The following is a 23149-nucleotide window of genomic DNA, read 5'->3' on the forward strand; positions in this document are numbered from 1 at the left end:
AGGGGAGTATTACTGCGCCTGCGCCAAGCAAAGCCCCTCTCCACCACGACACTGAGATGTATCCTGTTACGTTCTCTCGTCATGTTACCACAATGCAAAGTGGTAACGATTGCGTATAACTAGAGCCCGGATTTCCATTCACTATCAAATCTCAAAATATGCATGCATTCATGCACTGTCATATGGCAAAACATGCACAATAAACTGGAAAATGTGCACTATCAAAATTCAGTTCAACATGGTTGGTTACATTTTCAGCTTCTTTTGCAACATTGTACCTACAACTAAGTTCTCCAAATTGCCTTGACTGTCAGCACATTCTTAAACAGAGAAAATGATCTTTCTACGTCACAAGAAGTGACAGGTGCAGGCTTAAATGGAAATATTTGGGACAAACTGAGATCAAATTGTACGTCTTTTGCATTGTCACCACACAATACGTCTTTATACGCGTAACGAATTCAAAATCATGATTTGAACGGATCACAAACACTTTGTAAAGCTTATCTCTTGCTGCCACAGCTCTTTTCTGGTGAGATGATTGCAGACACATTTAAATGTCTTTTCACCTTTTTAAATATTCTTTCCCCGGGCGAGTTGGCCGCGCAGTTAGAGGCGCGCGGCTGAGAGCTTGCATCCGAGAGATAGTGGGTTCGAATCCTACTGTCGGCAGCCCTGAAGATGGTTTTCCGTGGTTTCCCATGTACCTTAATTAAGGCCACGGCTGCTTCCTTTCAACTTCTAGGCTTCTCATATCCCACCGTCGCCATAAGACATGTATGTGTCAGTGCGGCGTAAAGCCACTAGCAAGAAAGAAAATTTCTCCCTACTTTCGGCATGGCAAAGACAGAACTAATCGCCGGAATCTCACAAAAAAGCACTACAGATTGAACTACAAGATAAACTCTCTTCACAACAAAACAATGTACTGCGTGCCGTTGGCAATCTTAACAACAAAACAAAATACCACGTGCTGTTGGTAATCCACAGCCTTCTACACTATCTACCAGACTCGCTTGCCCACTAACGAGATATAACCTGGCTGCCTATAAGTTGCTTTCTGAAGTTAGACCGACAAAAGAGGACAAAAATACTCTTGCTTGCTTGATCAAGAGTAAGAACAGGGGGCGTGGCATATTGCAGTGCAAGAGATTATAATATTTAAATGTCATTTGTAGATGGAATTTTGAAACAAAATTTTGTGATTATGTTCTCCAATATATGTACTTTCAAATCAAGCAATAACATTTTTGTGTAATTTTTTTGTGTTTTCTGCCTACATATCCCTTGTACAGCGCCACCATGTGTCTAATGTGAAAATGAGAAACCACGGAACAACAACATTATTTTGTAGGACGAAAATCTAAAAATGCCAATTGTCCGCATTAAAAATTGTTCGGAAAGTTGCCTTCATTTTCATCCGTTTATCATAGTAAATGTTGGGAGTTGAAAGACATTTTCCTCATATCAATCAATCAATCAATCAATCAATCAATCAATCAATCAATCAATCAATGCTGATCTTCATTTAGGACCGTCGCTCAGGTCCCAGATTCCCTATCTGTTGTTTTCCTAGCCTTTTCTGAAATGATCGCAAAGAAATTGGAAAATTATTGAACATCTTCCTTGGTAAGTTATTCCAGTCCCTAACTCCCCTTCCTATAAACGAATATTTGCCCCAATTTGTCCTCTTGAATTCCAGCTTCATCTTCATATTGTGATATTTCCTACTTTTAAAGACATCTCTCAGACATATTCGTCTATTTATGTCATTCCACGCCATCTCTCCACTGACAGCTCGGAACATAACACTTAGTCGAGCAGCTCGTCTCCTTTCTCCCAAGTCTTCCCAGCCCAAACTTTGCAACATTTGTGTACGGTAACGCTCCTCTTTTGTCGGAAATAGGCCAGAACAAATCGAGCTGCTTTTCTTTGGATTTTTTCCAGTTCTTGAATCAAGTAATCCTGGTGAGGATCCCATACACTGGAACCATACTCTAGTTGGGGTCTTACCAGAGACTTACATGTTCTCTCCTTTACATCCTTACTACAACCCCTAAATACCCTCATAACCATGTGCATAGATCTGTACCCTTTATTAACAATCATATTAATGTGATCACCCCAATGAAGATCTTTCCTTATATTAACACCTAGGTACTTACAATGATCTCCAAAAGGAACTTTCACCCCATCAGCGCAGTAATTAAAACTGAGAGGACTTTTCCTATTTGTGAAACTCACAACATGACTTTTAACCCCGTTTATCATCATGCCATTGCCTACTGTCCATCTCACAACACCGAGCTCGATAGCTGCAGTCGCTTAAGTGCGGCCAGTATCAAGTATTCGGGAGATAGTAGGTTCGAACCCCACTGTCGGCAGCGCTGAAGATGGTTTTCCGTGGTTTCCCATTTTCACACCAGGCAAATGCACCTTAAATAAGGCCACGGCCGCTTCCTTCCCAGTCTTAGCCCTTTCCTGTCCCATCGTAGCTATAAGACCTATCTGTGTCGTTGCGACGTAAAGCCAATAGCCATCTCACAACATTATCGAGGTTATTTTGCAGTTGCTCACAATCTTGTAACTTATTTATTACTCTCTATAGAATAACATCATCTGCAAACAGCCTTATCTCTGATTCCACTTTTTTTTTTTTTTGCTAGGGGCTTTACGTCGCACCGACACAGATAGGTCTTATGGCGACGATGGGATAGGAAAGGCCTAGGAGTTGGAAGGAATCGGCCGTGGCCTTAATTAAGGTACAGCCCCAGCATTTGCCTGGTGTGAAAATGGGAAACCACGGAAAACCATCTTCAGGGCTGCCGATAGTAGGATTCGAACCTACTATCTCCCGGATGCAAGCTCACAGCCGCACGCCTCTACGCGCACGGCCAACTCGCCCGGTAATTCCACTTCTTTACACATATCATTGATATATATAAGAAAACATAGAGGTCCAAAAACACTGCCCTTGAGGAATTCCCCTCTTAATAATAATTACAGGGTCAGATAAAGCTTCGCCTACTCTAATTTTCTGAGTTCTATTTTCTAAAAATATCCACCCATTCAGTCACTCTTTTTTTCTAGTCCAATTGCACTCATTTTTTGCCAGTAGTCACCCATGATCTACCCTATCAAATGCCTTAGATAGGTCAATTACAATACAATATAGTTCATGCCAAAATTTGGAAATGTATGTGCTTGTTTTTATTGCAAATGCAAAGAAAAACACCAGTGCAATTTTAAGTAAATTTCTGATGTTTAATTTACTGAAAAAAACCACTTTCGAAGTTACCTGTGTCCCGGTCACGACCACCGATTTTGACGTAGAATACTGTTACGTGCTCATGCGACTGTCAGAACACTGGAAGCCCTTTCCGCTATTTTCTGGAAGATATGAGTGAGTTAGGCTGGGAAGCTCCCTGCCGGCCTGCGGGCATGTAACGGCCTCTGCTTGTATTATGCTTTTCTTCTGATGTCTCCGAGGACTTTCTGTAAGGCGATACTAGAACGTTCCTATTCTGGCCGCACCCCGAAGTTACTAGAACTTCATCTCCAGGTATATAAAAGCAAACTCGCCAGGAACAGTGTGTGGTCGTTGTTTAATGGTGCTGGTGCGTTGTCGATTGATATATGTTGAGTAGACCAGTCTGTGGAGCTGATTGTGCACATTATCGGCCTTGCCTGGAGTCGGGCGAACTGAACTGTGATAACCAATGTATATACTTGTAAACCTGGCTGCATGAAGCTGCTGTGTGAAGTGACGGGTGCGAAGCGAAGTGAAAGGTGGGACCTATCAATCAAGATTACGAGGGATCGTCGTTCCAGGTAAAGACTGCCAGCCTGAGACCCACTGCGAGGACGAGAGACTTCTGTCAATAGCCAAAAATCAGTGAAGCTTTATCATTCTTTATTGATTATTATTGTGTGTATGACCTAGGCTAAATTACTCCAATAAAACAGTCACAGCTATGTCGTGTGAGATGTTTAGTTTACTGAAAAATCTATATTTCTAGCCCTTCAGGTAAGTAACTCAATATTGAGCTGCGAATTTTAAGTAAATAAAATATAAAGTATGAGAATATATTCTTTATTTTTCTAAATATTGCACTTTTCTTAATCACCGTTATACGTTCGATTAGGTTAGCATGTAGCCTTTTATATCAATACGAGCGCTAATGTGAGTCATTGCAGAGTGTCACTTAAGCCCTTATAACTACATTGGGTGTGAACATTTTTCAAGAAAATAAAAATTGCCTGAGGGTATTGAATCAAAGAACACATTACAGAAATCATCATTTAAGTACGTTAATTTGGCTAGAATCTGAATAAAAAGGAAGACCAGTAAAGAAACAAGCGATTTTAGGCTGTTTTTCTGGAACTACATTTAGGCCGAAAGTGATTTTTTGAAATTTGCTTTTTTAATTTGATAGAGCTATCCAAGACTCACAATTTGAAACTTTTCCGGGTCCTTTTAGCCCTTCAAGTTTCGGCACAATTAGGGAAATTTGCTTAATTTTACGTTTTTCATAATATGGGGGCCCCTACTTTGTCTGCTAAGAAATGTTTCCAACATTCGCACGGAGCTGTGCCCCGGCTAACACGCCGAACTTCAAAACTGTACCAATTGTTAGCCGCACTGTGATCTTAGCACCTCAAAATGGTGGCACTCAACATTATACTGAGTTTGGGCCCTTCTTGTTATGTATACTGAGATATTGAATACTGTCATAGCTCGTGCTGCCTAGAAATTATTTATAAAGTTATTCATGTACTTGGAAAGTTTCGAAGTAATTAAATAATACACATGAACCGTTGAGGTAATAGATTTTAATATCATATGAACAAACACTTCGAAGTACTGGGACCTTTCCCATCAACTCTCATAGCTCATGGGACCATGTGACAATGCAAATTTACCCCGACCGGGTTTGAACACATGGGACCATGCGCTACAGAAATCAACAGTCAAGGGACCTTTTCTGCTTAGTGACAAACGCCACCTCATTTGGATTTTAATGATTAATCCGAACACATGAGACGACAAATGCCCGTATAGCATAGCGAGGTCTACCGCTACCCTTCCGTTCCGAGATATGAGCACAAGCCTCTCAAGGGCATGGTATGTCCGCGGATACGAACTAGAACAAACTTAAACCTAACTTACAGGCTTAAAATGAACGGAAGAGATAAGGATGCAATTATCGGCACAGATAAGGACAAATAAAGTTTTCTAAAGGTTTAATGAACTTTCGTTGCAACATATCATATACACTTTACAACCCTGATTATTAAATTCATGAATGTATACAAATAGATTTGACACCCAATAGAACAACGGGAAACAAATTCCACGTTGTCATTTTAGCACACTCACAGTCCACACCTTCACAGGTGTCTCTATGTGGACCATTGAAATTACGGTGTCGAAGTTAATGATAAAACAAATCACACATTTGTTAATTAAGCAGTTGAGTGTTAATTCCTTTCCATCCAAACAAATCGGAAAAGGTTGAATTACCATTCTAAAGTTTCACTTTGTATAACTGGTGTTGTTGTTAATCGGCCCTATATTTTATTTCAGCTGTTGAATAAAACACTTGACTATTTACAGTAATAAGCTACGACCTTGCGAATGCGAAATATTCCCCGGGTTTGACTCCCATTTTACATATTCAAAACACTAATTTACTCTGAGGTTAGTCTTAGAGTGGCCGCCTAATTTAAATACAGCACGATAAACTATATATAAAATAGATATGAAATTAGAACAAACAATAAGCAAATCCTCCGGAATTACAACATATTCCCACAAATAATAAAAAGCGAAGAGAATTCTGGTGATTACGAAACACCTCATTTGATGAACCAACTGTACACGTCATAGGGGTCTAAGCCCTTCACTTAAACAAACTATCAATAGATTCTCACGTAAACTAGCTTCAATGAATCAATAATCATGTTCACACACTTCTACCACCTGGAAAAGAAAACATATATAACACAAATAATGGCTGCATTTTGTTTTATTATTGCCTGCTGCTGTGTGACTAACAATTCTCATCGTGCCCCAAGGTTCGAAGTAGTGACCTCGGTTCCTTCCACATCAGATCTCCTGAAAAACAAAACCCTATCTACCGCATTATTAGGGGTAACAATTAAATGTTCCTACATTAATTTCGACATAGCTTGTTGCGAATGTGGTAATCAAGTAAAAATACGGCTCCTACTAACAGAAGAACACAATGTCTGAAAAACTTTCATTTCCTTGCCAACCGGCATAGAGATATCGACTCGCCGGTCCTTCTCTCAAAAGCTGCAACCATCGGGTCACGAGCTATAAATCTCCCGGGACAGCCCTCTCGACGGGACAATAACCTTCTTGAAACAAACTTCTCCACACATTAACGCACTCTCAATGCATGGTCAGCGGCTCCTTATATTCACGCAATAATACTGACGCACTTATAAACATGCTAAAATCAGCTCGGGCGTTCATCATATCCTATAAATATCTCTCAAAATCATGCCGCTATATCACTTCATATTTTCTCAACTTCACAGAAGGCCGGAGTTCAGACATCGCTCCTTTCACCGCAGAGTTAACCACAATTTCCACTAGCTTACAAGCTAAAATTTACTATTATCTCAGGCCAAAGAGATGAGAATGTGTACCTAATATAAATTGATACTACTTTAAGTAAATCGGCATTTAATATCCAACCAATTAAATTACCTTAATAAAAATGAATATACCAAACAACAACAAACAAACAAAAATTACACAGGGGCCTAGCTAGTGTTTGGAGGGCGGATATTCGAACTTGGGCACAATGAATTCTTCACACACATTTAGATACAGCCACACCTTAACCTACAATGCAACAAATTCTACTACTTTACATTAGAAGGAGAGTGCTCTGACTATCCTACATTAAAATACTGTTCAAAGGCAGTTGGCGAAAACCCTACCGTCATATTATCCTGACTCATCTTGAATAGTCACTTAGAGGAACGCTACTTCATTAACTCACCAAAATTCAATACTCTCCTCCCCTTTTTCCTCTGACAGCACTCGTAAACACAAATAACCCCAAAACATGCACGTGCAATTAAATAAATTAGGCCAAAAATACATGCAATTATCCTAATTTTTTTCCTTCCCGAATAACCTCAAGTAGTTAAATGAAAAGGGATCCTACTGACCACTCTAAGCGAACTAATCTGACAATTCAATACTAGAAATTATCCTAACCCTATCCTTACATTTCTACTTATTTACAAAGGAAATGTTAGCATTACAAAGTCATAACTTGGTACTCAACAGCTTTGATTTGTCCTCCATAGTCCGAGTCCGCAAGGGACCCGCCTGAAGCGTCTAATCCATGTCGCTGAGGTGGGACGTTACGGGTTCCAGACGTCCCTCGATGACTCTTGAATAATCCATGGTCTTGGAGTCGTGAAAACTGGAAAGATACTATTCACACTGATTTTTACAGAGACTTCTTCTGCACGCGTCGCAGTCAAAATTTCCCTTTTATTGGTATGATTGCGATCTTTTGCAGAATGAAAGTTGCATATTTATTACTTTGGTACCGGACGCAGCTAAACTACCTCAGTCCGACAAAAATAGTACGGAAATCACGGTTTCGTCACTGCAGTAGTTTATTAAACTGAATTAACGTGACATTGGGTTCCTCTATTTATTTCAAAACCCTGTCTCGTACGACTGTTTCTCCGTACTTCTACAATTACGCCGTCATTCAGCACAATAACTTGGTACTGGAATTCTGTTTATACTATCCTACACGGACTTTCGTGCTACCTTTTTACATGTCTATCTTCGCAAAATTCAGATTATTCTCACACACCACGGACTCTCTTTACCACGGGAGATCAACTGAATAATTGTTTTCTCCGTCCGAGATTCGGCACATCACTGCGTCACAGTTTCGCGATGCGAACATACGAAGTAGTTCACGTAATTATGTGGCGCGTTGCGAACAATTTGTAATTCATACAGCACTATCGCTCAGTTAAGTTCTCTACTGACAATTCGTATGAGAAATTATACATATTTGCACTACCGTTTATATCAATATTTTCTATACAAATATCCGGGAAGTCCGACTACAAAACGACCGTCTAGTCTCCTCAAAGACTGCCTGTTGACTCACTAGCTACCCTGAGAAGTGCGAGCATATATGGTCTCACATGGAGTGGGGGTTGGACAGAGGAACTGCCCCCCACCACAACTTTGAGATCTCCAGATCCACTAAGTCTATGGAAATCAGCGATGCGGCAAATTGTGTGGCTCACCAATCACTAATACTAGATGTAACGCGGAATGCAAAACGATCAGTGGTTTAATAGTAATTCGGCCGTCTAAATCAAGAGCCCATCGGGGAACCCCTGTTGGGTGTCTGCTTCACAGCTGGCGTTATGACGCTAGAGCCGGTTACGTAATTCCTTTGGGACATAATTTCATAAATAATAATATATTATTTTAATTTATAATTTTGTCAATGACCCAATATTCTTGCTGTTACTTCGACGTGTGCTTCTTGGTTAATTTAAGCGTTATTATCCCGAAAGTAGTTCTAAAATCACCTCCTCACGTTAACTCTACTGTGAGTCGGCATTTGTTTTAGGGGCGGAGTCAGCAGAAACTATTTTTTTCTTTTCTTCCCTCATCGTGCGCGCTCCCTTCGGGGATTTTATAAGCCATATTCTGCGTGCGTTAGGCGCCAAGCTGACGAAGATGTTACGCAACATGATGCAACTGAGCTCCCGTCCTGACAAAGAAGCTCCAAGCATACACACTCCCCACATATATATTTCCGAATAAATATTCAATGTGACGATACGGTCACAATACATTACAGGCAGAAAATTAAATTACGTTTGTTTTTCTACAATATGGTAACTTTTTGAAATTGCTAATTATTGATATCGATTCGTTAACTTTTCTAACTGCAAAATCCTTAATCCAATTATCGGTATTATGTGCCACACTGTTGCAAGCGTAAATGCATTAATTCCTCTGAGTATCAACCCTGGAGCAAGCTATATAAAATTTCCCAAGAGAGAGAAACGGTGTTTCCAAATTAATGCCTGGTAGTTTTAGCGATTGTTCTTGAGCCTTGTTTACAGTCATCGCGGAAATTTTGTGTCGCTGACGTACACAATGGCAGCGCTAAGCATCCCGCAGACCCCGCGGGGTGGGGTGGCCCATGGCTTGTGAGGGATCCATCACTGTTTCTTACTTTACACATTGATAAAGCTACAGCACACAACACCGTATTATTTGTATTACAGAGGAGTAGGCCGTCGTAGTGCAGTTTCGTTCGTCAATAGGAGTACGGTAGTTATTTCTGAAAGAATGTGTGTTTCCCAGCCTGTTTCAATAATAACCATCCCTTGCTGCCACTCACAACAATCAACAAGGCTTTCGAAGTAATTAGCCAGTTCTGAGAACTCAGTAGTCAGCGAATATGCGATAGCAAAGACACCCTCCTTATCTAAACTCTAAATGCTGAAGTTCCGAGCCTGTTTATAAATCTCGGCAGTCAGTGTAGCTAAGTAGGCCTACGATGGACGGTTGAGTTGTAAATAATTTGGTCCTAGCAACGAAATTATTTCTTAGTATTGTGACGTCAGCATGCTTTGGTTACTATAATACTGGAATATGCATTTCTTGTGTGTGTGTGTTTTCGTACCATATAAGTGTATTATTTTAATTCCTTGGGATTTGAAAAATTAAATTGTGTAAATTATTATATATATATAAAATTCGCTGGGGCCATCAAGGACCACGTTCAGTCTTGTTGAATTTGACACTGAACTTGACCTTCTTTAGAGCCCAAATTTCCCTTATTCTTTGTGAGTGGGCTGCTTACGCTCCTCTGTCCAAGGGGCACCGTGTCTTCTCTTCGGTTGCTCGTCTCGGTTTAGACCGTTCGTCAATATTTTCTTGTGGAAGAGATCTCTGTTAAGGGTGTCTTCAGCTGAGATATGTAGCATTTTCAGGTCTTCTTTGGTATTTCTAAACCAGGGAATTGTGGTTTTGAGGTTTGAATAAAAAAAGTGTAAGATCTGTTTAGTTAACATTTTTCCGTCCATTCTTTTCAGATGACCGTAAAATCGTGCCCGTCTTTTTCGGGTTGTATCGGCAATTTTCTCTATTTTGCTGCAGATTTCCTCGTTGGATCTCTTTTGATGGATTCCATTTATGTACTTTGAACCCAAGATTCCTCTCACAATTTTGTGCTCTTTTTCCTCCAGTTCCTTAAGGAGTCCTTTGTTGGCATTTGGAGTCAGGGTTTCAGCTGCATATAGAACTATTGGCTTCAGAACTGTTTCATAGTAACGTATCTTGGTGTTTTAATTATTATTATTATTATTATTATTATTATTATTATCGTCATTGCTGTTCCTTGTAATAATATACAACCTTGTACCACGAAACAAACTTGTAACGTTGCTTATCAGGGAACGAGGGGGCCTATTTTCAATTATTGCCGGGGGTGGGGGTGAGCTTGTTAGTGGCGCTACTGGACGTATAATCTCATAAACAAGCAACAGGTTCTGCTACTAAGCATTCAGTTATAATTTCTTCTCAATGTTGAAGTTGAGGTGAAAGATACAGAGTAGACTTTTCTATTGCTTCAGTCTACGACTAAAACGACGTCTCTACAGGTTAGAAAAAACAGTCAAGGAAATACATAATAAAGGCATCATTGTAGAATGAAGAAACAAAGAGGAATGCAAAACCATGGTACATACAATTGAAGCAAGTAATCCGCATTATAAATGAGGTTAATTTTCTAGAGAATGAATTGCTACGTTGTATCTTCTTTTATTTTCCTTTTTCTAGTGGTTTAACTCCACGCTGACATATCGAAGGTTTTCAGCGACGCAAGGATGGGAAAGGCCTAGGATTGGGAAGGAAGCGGCCATGGCCTTAATTAAGGTACAGTCCCAGCATTTGCCTGGTGTGGAAATGGGAAACCAAAAAAACTATCTTAGAGCTGCCGAGGGTGGGATTCGCTCGGTTGGCAGTGCACCTTCCCATTCCCAATGTAAATTCCTTGCCATGCAAGTGCATACACGAAAGGTACAACCTTACTCTTTTTCCCCTGTTATTACCCAAGTTAGTGATTTTTAGTTATTTTCTACCTGTTGGATTCGATGCAGTGTCGCTAACTATACAGTTGCCGATACGGCGTCTCACAGTTACTGTTAATGTTGCACGTTGGCACTATGTAGTCATGGTCATTTTCGTGACTTGCGAAATTTTCGTATTGTCATTGCCGTATTGTTACACTCGCGGGTATACTTTTATTTTTCTGTGAGATTGTAAATCTGTTTGGGTAGTACTAGGTAAGTAGAATTGTGGCAGGTTCGAATAATGCATTTAATAACGTTGTTGGTGTGCAGTGGCGAACGCAGCAGTTTATTAATTACGGTCTTGTGTTGTCCAGTTCTTACGTGTAGAATTCGATTTGGAAGTCTAAGTAGTAAGAAAAATCTGCAAGAACACCTCGGAAAAGGAAAGCAACGTTACCTTCTCTATAAAGATCAGTTCAGTTGAAAAGGAAGGAAATTTCTTAATCAACCTAACCTAACCTAACCTAACCTAACCTAACCTAACCTAACTTATGCTTGTCTTGTCACGACTTTGGTACGGTTTGTAGATTTAGCCTTTTAGTACTCTCACTGACTTACGGCATATGTAATATATTATTTTGTTTGTGTGTATTATTACAGCGTGGTTTCAATTCAGTCCGAGAATTAACAGCAAATTTAAAAAACGGAGCTGAATTACTTATACCAAGCAAACACCGAAGAATACGGTTATTTCAATGTGTAACTAGTCAAGTTGGCAGCAGTGATTTGCTTTTTAGCGCATAGCCGTTCGTGCCGAGTATTATAGAGTAAAGTGGATTTATCGGTTCCAAAGGTGTCCCTATGAATGAATTAGTAAGTCGCTCAGTATAACATCTATTTTGTTCTAATAAGTGCCTATATTAGTGATTTCCAATTATTCGTCAGTTACGTTTAAGAAAATGTAATTCGTAAAAGTACCAGTGTCCATTTTTATTACGAAGAGTTTCGGCTAGAAACATTCGAATGTTTTGTAATGGAACTCGTACTAACAACTTGCGATTATATACTTTGGACTGAAAACATCAGACTATTCAGTCGATAGTTCGAAGTTCGTATCACCGGACTAGTCGATGGTGCCCTCTAGTGCAAGGTAACCGTAACCTCAGCGCTAGTTACGAGAGAGTGCTTAGCTCTACGCCCGGCCGCCCTTGCCCCCAGAGCTTAACTTCGTACTCAATTTTAGTGTACCCGATTGAACATCAGGGACAGGGACCCCTTCCGAAGTTGAAATCTCGTTTCTAAATTTTTCGACTTCCTGGCTAGAAATCGAATCCAGCCAGGTCTATCGAGACAAGCCATGCACGCCTTTATTGCCTCGAGTAGACAGCCTCTAAAATAAGCTACTGTATGTAGGTACTCTTCAACTGCACAAAACTCTTTGAAAAATTCTACTTTAGGCATATGAAAGACCTCAAATGGAATCTCAGAGGATCTACAGTAAACATTTTGGCCCTACTTATAAAATTTGGATGTTAATTTCGGGGTTCGTGGCCTCAAAATAATTCCAAAAGCGTTAAAATGAAGATGCACGTACGAGTAGTCCATATATAACGACATGTAAAGTATGTTGGAGTAAACTTTATAGTTGTCAGACGTGGAATGCGAAGTTGCGGTTTGATGTTACTATATGTGTCTAGAGGAGATTGTCCTCTTCTAGGAATACACTCCAGTTGTTTAAAATGTCACCACATGCCCTGGCAAAAGTTCGGAGAAACATTTGTAACGATTTGTCTGTTCTCTTTGTACGGGTCTGCTTTGCAGACGGCCACGAAAGAGGAAGAAGCTATTTCTTTGATGTTTACAAGAACGCCAGCTTACAGTTGCGGATATTACTTCCGCCACCAAGGATCATTCACGTATCTTCTCAGAAATAGGCTACTGTGAAACAGTTGTCATACTATAGTTAATTACCGGAAATATTACATCCGTGTTTAACCTCAGACGCTAAAGGTTTAAAGTATATTATGCGCCCTCCAAAAATCCAAGAACAATAGTCAAGTACTAGAAATAACTACACTCTAAAGAGTACGGTATAAGTAATATTTAAAAAATGCACAAATCCAGAGTATTTCGAACCAGATAACTTTTAAAGACAAAATTAAATTCACCAGTCGTCGAAGTTATCGCCACCTTCGTCGGTAGCGTGGTATTTCCATAGACCCTTCGCGGGTGAAGCGGGTGAAAATGCATATAAAAATGACGTGAAGCGATATTTGAAGTAGCGTAGAGGAGAGATTCTTCCTTGCCAGGGAGTCATTAATCCATCCCTGTAAGTAATCTTACTTATTTAGAAGAATTAAAACGGAGGGTGTTAATCCCATATTTGGAACCACTTTCTGTGTTGCCAATGGCCTTCGGTTGGGTTGGCATCTGTATTTCCCGTAAAATTTGTCACTATTTCCTTGTTTGTAGAAGAAACTATTATTCATATAATGCTCTCATGAATAAAAAAAGTTAAAAAATCATTGGGTCCACGCGTGTTCAGCTTGGAATGAGACAAGTAGGATGACATTTTTTTTGTGAGCACGAGTACGAGTGTTTTGGGAGGCGCTATTGTGCTCTATGTAGTTATGCCATCACGTCCATACATGTAATTTTAATAGGGCTTGTTTGATGCGTCATCATTTTCACTCCCTGATATATCGGCACTGTCCCACTCTGTAGGGCCCCATTTATGTTTTATGACGCCCTGGGCAGACTATGAAATGGCGTCCCCCACTCCATTCATTAATGGACGATAATGAGCCAGCTCCAATTTCGGTTCCGGAGGGGTTTTACCTTAACCATCCAATGGAGAGCCGTCCCATTGTTCACCAGTCAGGCGCCTTTTCATTCCTCCAATATATGAAGCGACCATTAACTTGGGTCTTGTGGCGTGAAGAGTCAATGTGGGGTGCCAATAAATATTTTATTCATACCAGTGGCAAAAGGAACGAAAACCTTAGCATAGAAAATGAGATGGTCGACCCACAACAACAAAGATCGTCAAAGGATAATCATTGGGACACCACAACGCTCAAGGTAAACCAAAGTTATTTCACTGGTGGTGACTTGTCGGACCACGGAAAGACTTGCGGTCAATGCCTCGTTGGGTGAAACCTAGTATATCAGATTTTATCATTCACCAATCAGTAGAGCCAGTGGACGCCACGGCGGGCTACCCGAGAGGGGTGTCCGTGGTAAGTACAATTTTGTTTTGTTTTAAAAAGATGAAAGGAAAAGGGAAAGGTAAAGAATGAGAGAGAAGGCACAACTGACCAAATGTAAGAAGAGGAGAATGGTTTTAAAACAAATTGTATTTTAAACTTCAAATGACTAGAATAAGCAGGGCACAACAAGCAAAGAAGGGGAATTACAAACTTTTGATAAGGGCTCAGCCCGTTTGACAACCAAGACACAATCAAGAATAATAATTATTAAGATTTCTTGGGATCTATTATTATGACTTTCAAGAAAAGCCCAAGAGCAAGGTTCGACAGGGAAAACTATAATCAACACCTATATAAGTACACAAACACTTTAATTAAGAAACAAAGCCACTAAATCTTTATATAAACAATGATTTAAGGCCACCCTTACAATCTCGATTTTGCACCCAAAGGAGGGCAGGAAGGTTATAGCGCATCGGAGGACAAGAATTTTTAGTACTCAATATCCGAAAGGAAGAAAAGGAAAGAAAAAGAAAGCGGAGTAAGGAGGGAAGAAGAGAAAAAAAAAGGAATGAAGAGGGGGGGGGGGGATCCTTCCAGGCTGCTTAGACGCTATCACGTTGGCAATGTAAACGACCACTCGGGTCAGTGAAAAGTTCAAAGTGTGGCAACACTACTCTCACTTGTCCAAGCACAGTTGATTCTGGCGTATGAGGTTGATAAAAGGTTCCAGTCTGAAGGACTTAGTTAGAATTGAAACCACGAAACCCCAAATAATTTAACATTCAAAGTTCAAATCTTGATATTGAGAGCGAAAGATATAAAAGGTTGTAACTTTTGCTCACCCAGTCTGTTGATAAATCAATGCAGCAATTCACAAATAAAAGTAGGTAAAACGTCGCAACGGACCAGCCGTTGGGGAACAGTTCCGCTCTCTCCACTCGAGTTGTTTTCCAACTGAATGTCTGACCGCCGAGAGTAAGGAATAGCTTGCTTATATAGGTGGTGAACATATTCGAGAAGTTACTCGATGAAAAATACGTAGGTGTGACGTCACAACGAGGAAGCAGCAGTGTGAGATAGCAGGCCAGTTAGTGAACAGCTGGGCGAGCAAGCAGAAGAATGCGGCAGAAGGTAAGACGTAGGCGCGGTCGTAACAGTCTATTTGAAGATACACATAATTTTTGAGTAGGAATTTGGGAAAGGAGCGGCCATGGCTTTCAATGAATGTGCCATTTTGGCATGTTTCTTGGGGTGAAATGGAAAACAGCGGAAAATCATTTCAACAACGGCCGGTGGTAGGATTCGAACCTATGTCATCTCCGAAGTGTGGATTAGTAGTCCGCGGTCTTACCGCTGAGTTAATCCGGTCGGTTGCTGTAAATAATAACGATAATAATAATATTAATAATAATAATAATTGATTTCCACTCATAAATGTTTCTTGGTCTGTCTCTTAGTTTCCTTTACTCTATAATATTTAATACGTTTATAAATGTGTGCATTTTAATGTTTCAACTGCCATGGAAAGTTACATTAGAGCTACGTAACTAGCCTGTATTCACAATGGTGTTTGCAAAAATCCGTATTTGATATGAAGATCGTTAATAAAACTGATTTCACTAAACTCTCTGTTGACTTTAATTTAGAATTTCTCCTTTTTTTGCCCCCAAATCTCGCGCACTCCTGGGCATCTGCCCGCTCTGAACAGTTATAGACTAATGTCCTGTTCTGAACGTGAATCATGCTCTGATGTCTCTATATAGTCCTCTGTCGAATGTGCGGGTTTCATGATGATTTTAAAAGAAAATAATCGGTGGCACACTGGGCTGTAGAAAGTAATAAAAAAAACCTTAATTGACACGTTAGTCGGAAAAAGTTTGCCGGCTGGTTGGCTGATTGTTCCGACTGTAAGTGCTAGTCAATTTTAAGAATAATATATGTTTTTTTCTTTAACCTAATACAATGTGTAAAATATATGCCCAAACAATTGTAGTATGTTTCTTCATTAAAGGGTAATATTAAAATATGCTATGCTGGTAGATTTTCGACCTATTTATTACATGTTAAAAACACTAAAATATATGACTGTGTTGTGTGGCGTCGTGTTCGCATGTCGCCTACGTTTCGCAGAGAACTTTGCTACGCGTTTGAAGATAAAATCTCGACTATTTGCGCCGTATCCTGACGGCTCATTTGGCATATGTAATTATTTTATTAACGTGGACTGCAGTTGGATAGTACAGAAGTTGCGGGCTATAGCTGAGATCGGAAGTTAAGGAGACAGTCAGGCGTGGGAGACTTGCCAGTAACTTTCTAATGACCGTGAGAAGCTACCAATTTTAATCCAAGTCAGCATTGTACGCACGTGTAAGAAGTGTTAGGCCACGAGTTGAGTTGAACCAATAAGAAATTACGCGTGTGGCTACTTTGAATATTGGAAAGGGCGAAGTGTGGACTCCAGGATGACCAACATGGTTCTGAGTGTGCTGTGTTCGTTGTGAGATAGTGGTCAGTTCTGTTATTTGAGGCTTTTCCACAGATCTGAGAATTAGAGATATTTGAGGATAAATCATGAATGTTATCTGAGCCGATATCTGTTGTATACGAGTGTGATCAATTAACGTTTCAGTGAGTTATAAAGACATTGAATAAGACAATAGCTCTGACTGGTTGACGGTTTGAACATTCGGGGAATCCCCTAGCGCCAACGGCGTCTGCAAACAAACTTAAGCGCACCACATGGTGGAGCGTTCCTCCTTTGCTTTGTGTTGTTGACTAGTTCACTTCGGTACTACCTCAGTGTAGGTGAGACGCGGAGTTGCTGCCACGTGGGCAGAGTGAGACTTTGTATGGTCGCACAGACCTAGAACAGCAAAATTTATTTGGTGAACAGTGTTATCTCAAGCTAAATACAGTAAATTGCCAAGTGCGGGAGGGCACTATTTCGTGCAGAACTGTGTAAAATAAACTTTCCGCCGTAGTCTGGTAACTAAGCGAAGAACGTTTTCGATATATTACCATCGGACCGGGCGTGATCGCGAGAGACTCTTCGTGTGCGATTCGTATCCGCGGACCGCTATTACAAGCAATTATTGAACCCTATACATGTACATTTGAATATAGATAAGGTGTATTTGCTAATTTATCCACGTTGGTTTCTTACTTACTGACTGAAGCGGGGTTAATGCTGTGCATCGTGCACATAGCGGTGGAGAGTGACTGTGTATATATGTGTTGTAGTTATACAGGGACCTGTTGTAAGAGGATGGCTTCCTCAGTCGAAGATAGAAGAATGGATACACGTGTGCAGAGTGTGTTAGCTCTGGAGTAGAGAACCATGGAAGCTAGAATGTGACTTGCTAAAGCCGTCATGGGAGTAGCATGTGATACCTAAGTGGCATGATTTGTGAAACAGATTAAATACTAGTGAGGATTAGATTAGGGATTTTAGCATTAATTTCAGTCAGATGGCATGATTTTATTTTGCATGTTAGTAAATGTAAATATGGACAGGATTGGGATGCATGTTTTGTTTTCCTTTCTATTGCTTTATAATTAGCTAGTTGGGAAACCGAGGGAGATGAGAGGTTCTATTTGATTTTTATTTGTGTGTTTGTATGCATGATATTTAGTATAGTGCTATTCCTGTATTTTATTTATAGGCGAAATCATCTACATTCAGAGTAATACACTCGCAGCGTCGAGATTAAATTTTATTTAAATGACACAGAAATTAGATTGAGATAGGCTGCTTGGTTTGCATGAATTTTCAGGAGCTTTAAGATGTATGGAACCGTATATCCGCCGTTGAATTGAAATAGGATCTTTAAAATAGATTGGAGACTCTTTTGGGCAATGGTCAAGCAGGGAATCGAACCTTGAACTCTAATGGAAGGGTTAAATATACGAGTGAAATGCATGCTGAGATATAAATGAAATTATAGGCACGTGCAGCATGTACATTTGATAATAATGTGATATATTTGTGAGGCTAGAATCGGCCTAGTATTCAGCAATGGAGAAATATTATTGAGAGGTAAAGATGCCGTGAATGAAATGTCAGGCCAAGAGATTATTGTGTGTGTTGAGAAAAAAGTTAGCATGCCTGCAATGTGTATGTCTGAATATGAGCTCATGAGAGCAGTTGTTGATTTATGTTCTTGCTATCAAGGTCAGATTATCAGTTCAGAATTATAGCCCAGTTGTGAAGAGAAGAGTAGCTTCCGTGCACGGCCCTTACAAAACAGAACCAAGTCCTGAGAGTAGTCTTGTTTCTTAATATTTACCGCTGATTGCAAGCAGGAACTATGGAGAGGAAAGATGACAATGGGCGCTGGCATGTGCTCAAATGCAGCGTAATGAATGGGACTGTTTCCCGTTGTTTTCTCTGTGTACATTGTATTTATTTGATTTGTTTCTTTCCAGGATTGTGTACTTGAGTGATTTGTTGCATTTTTGTTTGATGTCTTGTTGCTAATGAGGAATCAGCCCGTATGCTTAGTTGATGATTGAGGTTATTCTAGTTCCGTCTAGATCTTTGGTGAACCGGGATTCACATACAGAGTCTGTGCAGTACGTAAGTTATTTCACCCACCGGATCCAGTGTATATAATTTGTTTATTAAGTCCGTTTTCATGTTGTAAATATAGCGTAGATGAAGGCCACTAGTATTTGATCATTTCTCATGAATTCATGTCACATAAACGATCGAATTAGATTACGTGTTGACGTACTTATCTTATGCAATCCTCCCAATTAAATAACTCCATAAATTGAGTTTAGTATACGACGTAACTCCATGTAAACATGAACTTTGAACTCTCACGTTGGATTGAAGTGATATTTTAAGTTAATTAAACTTTTAATTTTGTATTCATATTTGATTTTGCTTTGCGTTATGATTTTGTTCTGATTAACATTGACATGATAGTTTGTTTATTTCATTTCATTTCGGTGCCGTTTTGAGGCCATTTAATTTGCTTTTTCTTGTTGTTGATGATTAGTTTGGTTCGGATTATTTTGTGTAATAAATCCATCATAACCCATATTAGTATTTCTCATTCGACAAATCCTCCATTATCCGTGCCATGATACTTAGAGATAAGTTTAAACTTCGGCTTTTAGACCACTCAGGACAACCTAACCCACTCTCTAACCACATGAGCTTAGTCGGATGTTTAGACAGGAAATGGAGCCATCGTCCTAGGTGGTCCTTACCCGTACGAGTAGTATAATGGGAGAGTTCGGCGGCCACCGCCACCTCCGGCTCCCAGTGGCCACCTCCACCTCCACCTCAGCCAGAGGCCTCCCAGTGGCCACCTCCACCTCAGCCAGAGGCCTCTTCCAGTGCTGCCAACTTAACCTAACTAGCGCGAAATTTGAATTTGTAAACAAAGCCACGTGCTTTTTGACAGCTGACATCGACAACAACGCATCGCTAACCTCAGTACTGCCATCTTGACGGGCCTAAACCTCAGTAGTGCCAACTTAACCTAACTAGCTCGAGATAAACAAAGCCACGTGTTTTTTGACAGCCACGTGCTTTTTGACAGATTTGTAAACAAAGCCACGTGCTTTTTTGACAGACAACAACGCATCGCAAACCTCAGTACTGCCATCATGACGGGCCTAAACCTCAGTAGTGCCAACTTAACCTAACTAGCATGAGGTAAACAAAGCCACGTGTTTTTTGACAGCCACGTGCTTTTTGACAGATTTGTAAACAAAGCCACGTGCTTTTTGACAGACAACAACGCATCGCTAACCTCAGTACTGCCATCTTGACGGGAATAAACCTCGGTGGTACCAACTTAACCTAACTAGCGAGAGGTAAACAAAGCCACGTGCTTTTTGACAGCCACATGCTTTTTGACAGCTGCCATCCGCCATCTTTGAGCACCGTGCTGCCCTCTTTCGTCACCTGTCATCGGCAGTGCTGCCATCTTGACGGGTCTAAACCTTAGTGCTACCAACTTAACCTAACTAGCGCGAGGTAAACAAAGCCACGTGTTTTTTGACAGCCGTCATCCGCCATCTTTAATCCATAGAGCACAGTGCTGCCCTCTTTAGCTACTTACCTTTGAAATGTGGTGGCGGATAATTTGAAAAATGCTTTTTGACAGCAGCCATATTGCATCGCAAACCTCAGTGCTGCCCTCTTTAGCTAGATACCTGTGGTAGCAGACAATTCCACGTGACAGCAGCCATCTTTAATCAAGAGAGCACCGTGCTGCCCTCTATGTGGTGGCGGCAAATTGAAAAATTCCACGTGCTCTTGTTTGGAAACAAACTCACGTGCTTTTTTGACAGCTACCATCCACCATCTTTAATCAACAGAGCACAGTGCTGTACTCTTTAGCTAGATACCTTTGAAATGTGGTGGCGGCAATTTGAAAAATTCTATGTGCTCTTGTTGGGAAACAAAGCTACGTGCTTTTTTTGACAGCTGTCATCCGCCATCTTTAATCAATAGAGCACTGTGCTGCTATCATGCGGGCAATTTCGTTAGCTGTCATCCGCCATCTTTAATCCAGAGAGAACAGTGCTGCCCTCTATGTGGTGGCGGCAAATTGAAAAATTCCACGTGCTCTTGTTTGAAAACATACTCACGTGCTTTTTTGACAGCTGTCATCCGCCATCTTTAATCCAGAGAGAACAGTGCTGCCCTCTATGTGGTGGCGGCAAATTGAAAAATTCCACGTGCTCTTGTTTGAAAACATACTCACGTGCTTTTTTGACAGCTGTCATCCACCATCTTTAATCCAGAGAGAACAGTGCTGCCCTCTATGTGGTGGCGGCAAATTGAAAAATTCCACGTGCTCTTGTTTGAAAACATACTCACGTGCTTTTTTTGACAGCTGTCATCCGCCATCTTTAATCCAGAGAGAACAGTGCTGCCCTCTATGTGGTGACGGCAAATTCCACGTAGAAACAAACCCATGTGCTTTTTTGTCAGCTGTCATCCGCCATCTTACCTTTGAAATGTGGTACGTCATCCGCCATCTTGCATCGCAAACCTCAGTGCCGCCCTCTATGTGGTGGCAGACAATTCCACGTGACAGCAGCCATCTTTGAGCACAGCGCTACCCCTCTTTGTGGCGGCGGGAAATTCCACGTGCTTTACAAACCTATATGCTTTTCTGACAGCTGTCATCCGCCATCTTTAATCCAGAGAGAACAGTGCTGCCCTCTATGTGGTGGCGGTAAATTCCACGTGCTTTCCAAACCTATATGCTTTTCTGACAGCTGTCATCCGCCATCTTTAATCCAGAGAGAAGAGTGCTGCCCTCTATGTGGTGACGGTAAATTCCACGTGCTCTTGTTTGGAAACAAAGCCATGTGCAGCTGTCATCCGCCATCTTTAATCACCGCGCTGCCCTCTATGTGGTGACGGCAAATTCCACGTGCTCTTGTTTGGAAACAAAGCTATGTGCTTTTTTGACAGCTGTCATCCGCCATCTTTAATCACCGCGCTGCCCTCTATGTGGTGACGGCAAATTCCACGTGCTTTACAAACCCATGTGCTTTTTTGACAGCTGTCATCCGCCATCTTTAATCCAGAGAGAACAGTGCTGCCCTCTATGTGGTGACGGCAAATTCCACGTGCTTTACAAACCCATGTTTTTTTTTGACAGCTGTCATCCGCCATCTTTAATCCAGAGAGAACAGTGCTGCCCTCTATGTGGTGACGGCAAATTCCACGTGCTTTACAAACCCATGTGCTTTTTTGACAGCTGTCATCCGCCATCTTTAATCCAGAGAGAACAGTGCTGCCCTCTATGTGGTGACGGCAAATTCCACGTGCTCTTGTTTGGAAACAAAGCTATGTGCTTTTTTGACAGCTGTCATCCGCCATCTTTAATCACCGTGCTGCCCTCTATGTAGTGACGGCAAATTACACGTGCTTTACAAACCTATGTGCTTTTTGACAGGTGACATCTGCCATCTTTAACCAACAGAGCACTATGCTGCTATCATGCAGGCAATTTCGTTAGCTGTCATCTGCTATCTTTTAATGAACAGAGCACCGTGCTGCCCTATGCGGGGCAATTTCGTCAGCTGTTATCCGCTCACATACCCGCAGTGACACATGTTTAGACTTGAACACACACATACTACTGTTCAAAACTTATTACAACTTGAACTGCATACTAGTGCTCGATGTTGCAGAACACAGCATTGCGAGACTAGAATCAAGCACTGTTTAGAAAAACAAAAAATTCTCTTCTCAACATACTTACTGAGCTGCTCTTCCTGCTCAGTGAAGGTACATCTCTATCGAACGTGCATTGCAAAAGCAAGATTGTAAAACATAACAAGACTAGAATCGAACACTGCACTTGATGTTAACTTCAACACGTGATTAGAACATTAAATCAGGTTCAAACATAGCAGGACTAGAATCGAACTCTTCCTACTCTTTCAAGGTACACCTCTATCGAACATGCATTGCAAAAAAGAAACAAGATTGTAAAACATAACAAGACTAGAATCAAACACTGCACTCGATGTTGTTAACTTCAACATGTGATTAGAATATGAAATGAGATTAAAACATAGCAAGACTAGAATCGAACATTGCACTCGATGTTGTTAACCTTAACATGTAATCAGAACATTAATTGATGTGCTCAAAACACTAGATAAGTGATCAAGACTAGAATCGAACACTGCACTCGATGTCGTTAACCTTAACATGTGATCAGAACATTAATTGATGTGTATAACTTCCTTTACCTTTACTTACTCTGTCAAGGTACATCTTTATCGAACATGCATCGCAAAGCGAGAGTGTGCAAGTTTAGACTTGAATACATACCACTGTT

This window comes from Anabrus simplex, chromosome 6 (assembly GCF_040414725.1).
Source record: "Anabrus simplex isolate iqAnaSimp1 chromosome 6, ASM4041472v1, whole genome shotgun sequence".
In the NCBI taxonomy this organism is placed as follows: Eukaryota; Metazoa; Arthropoda; class Insecta; order Orthoptera; family Tettigoniidae; genus Anabrus; species Anabrus simplex.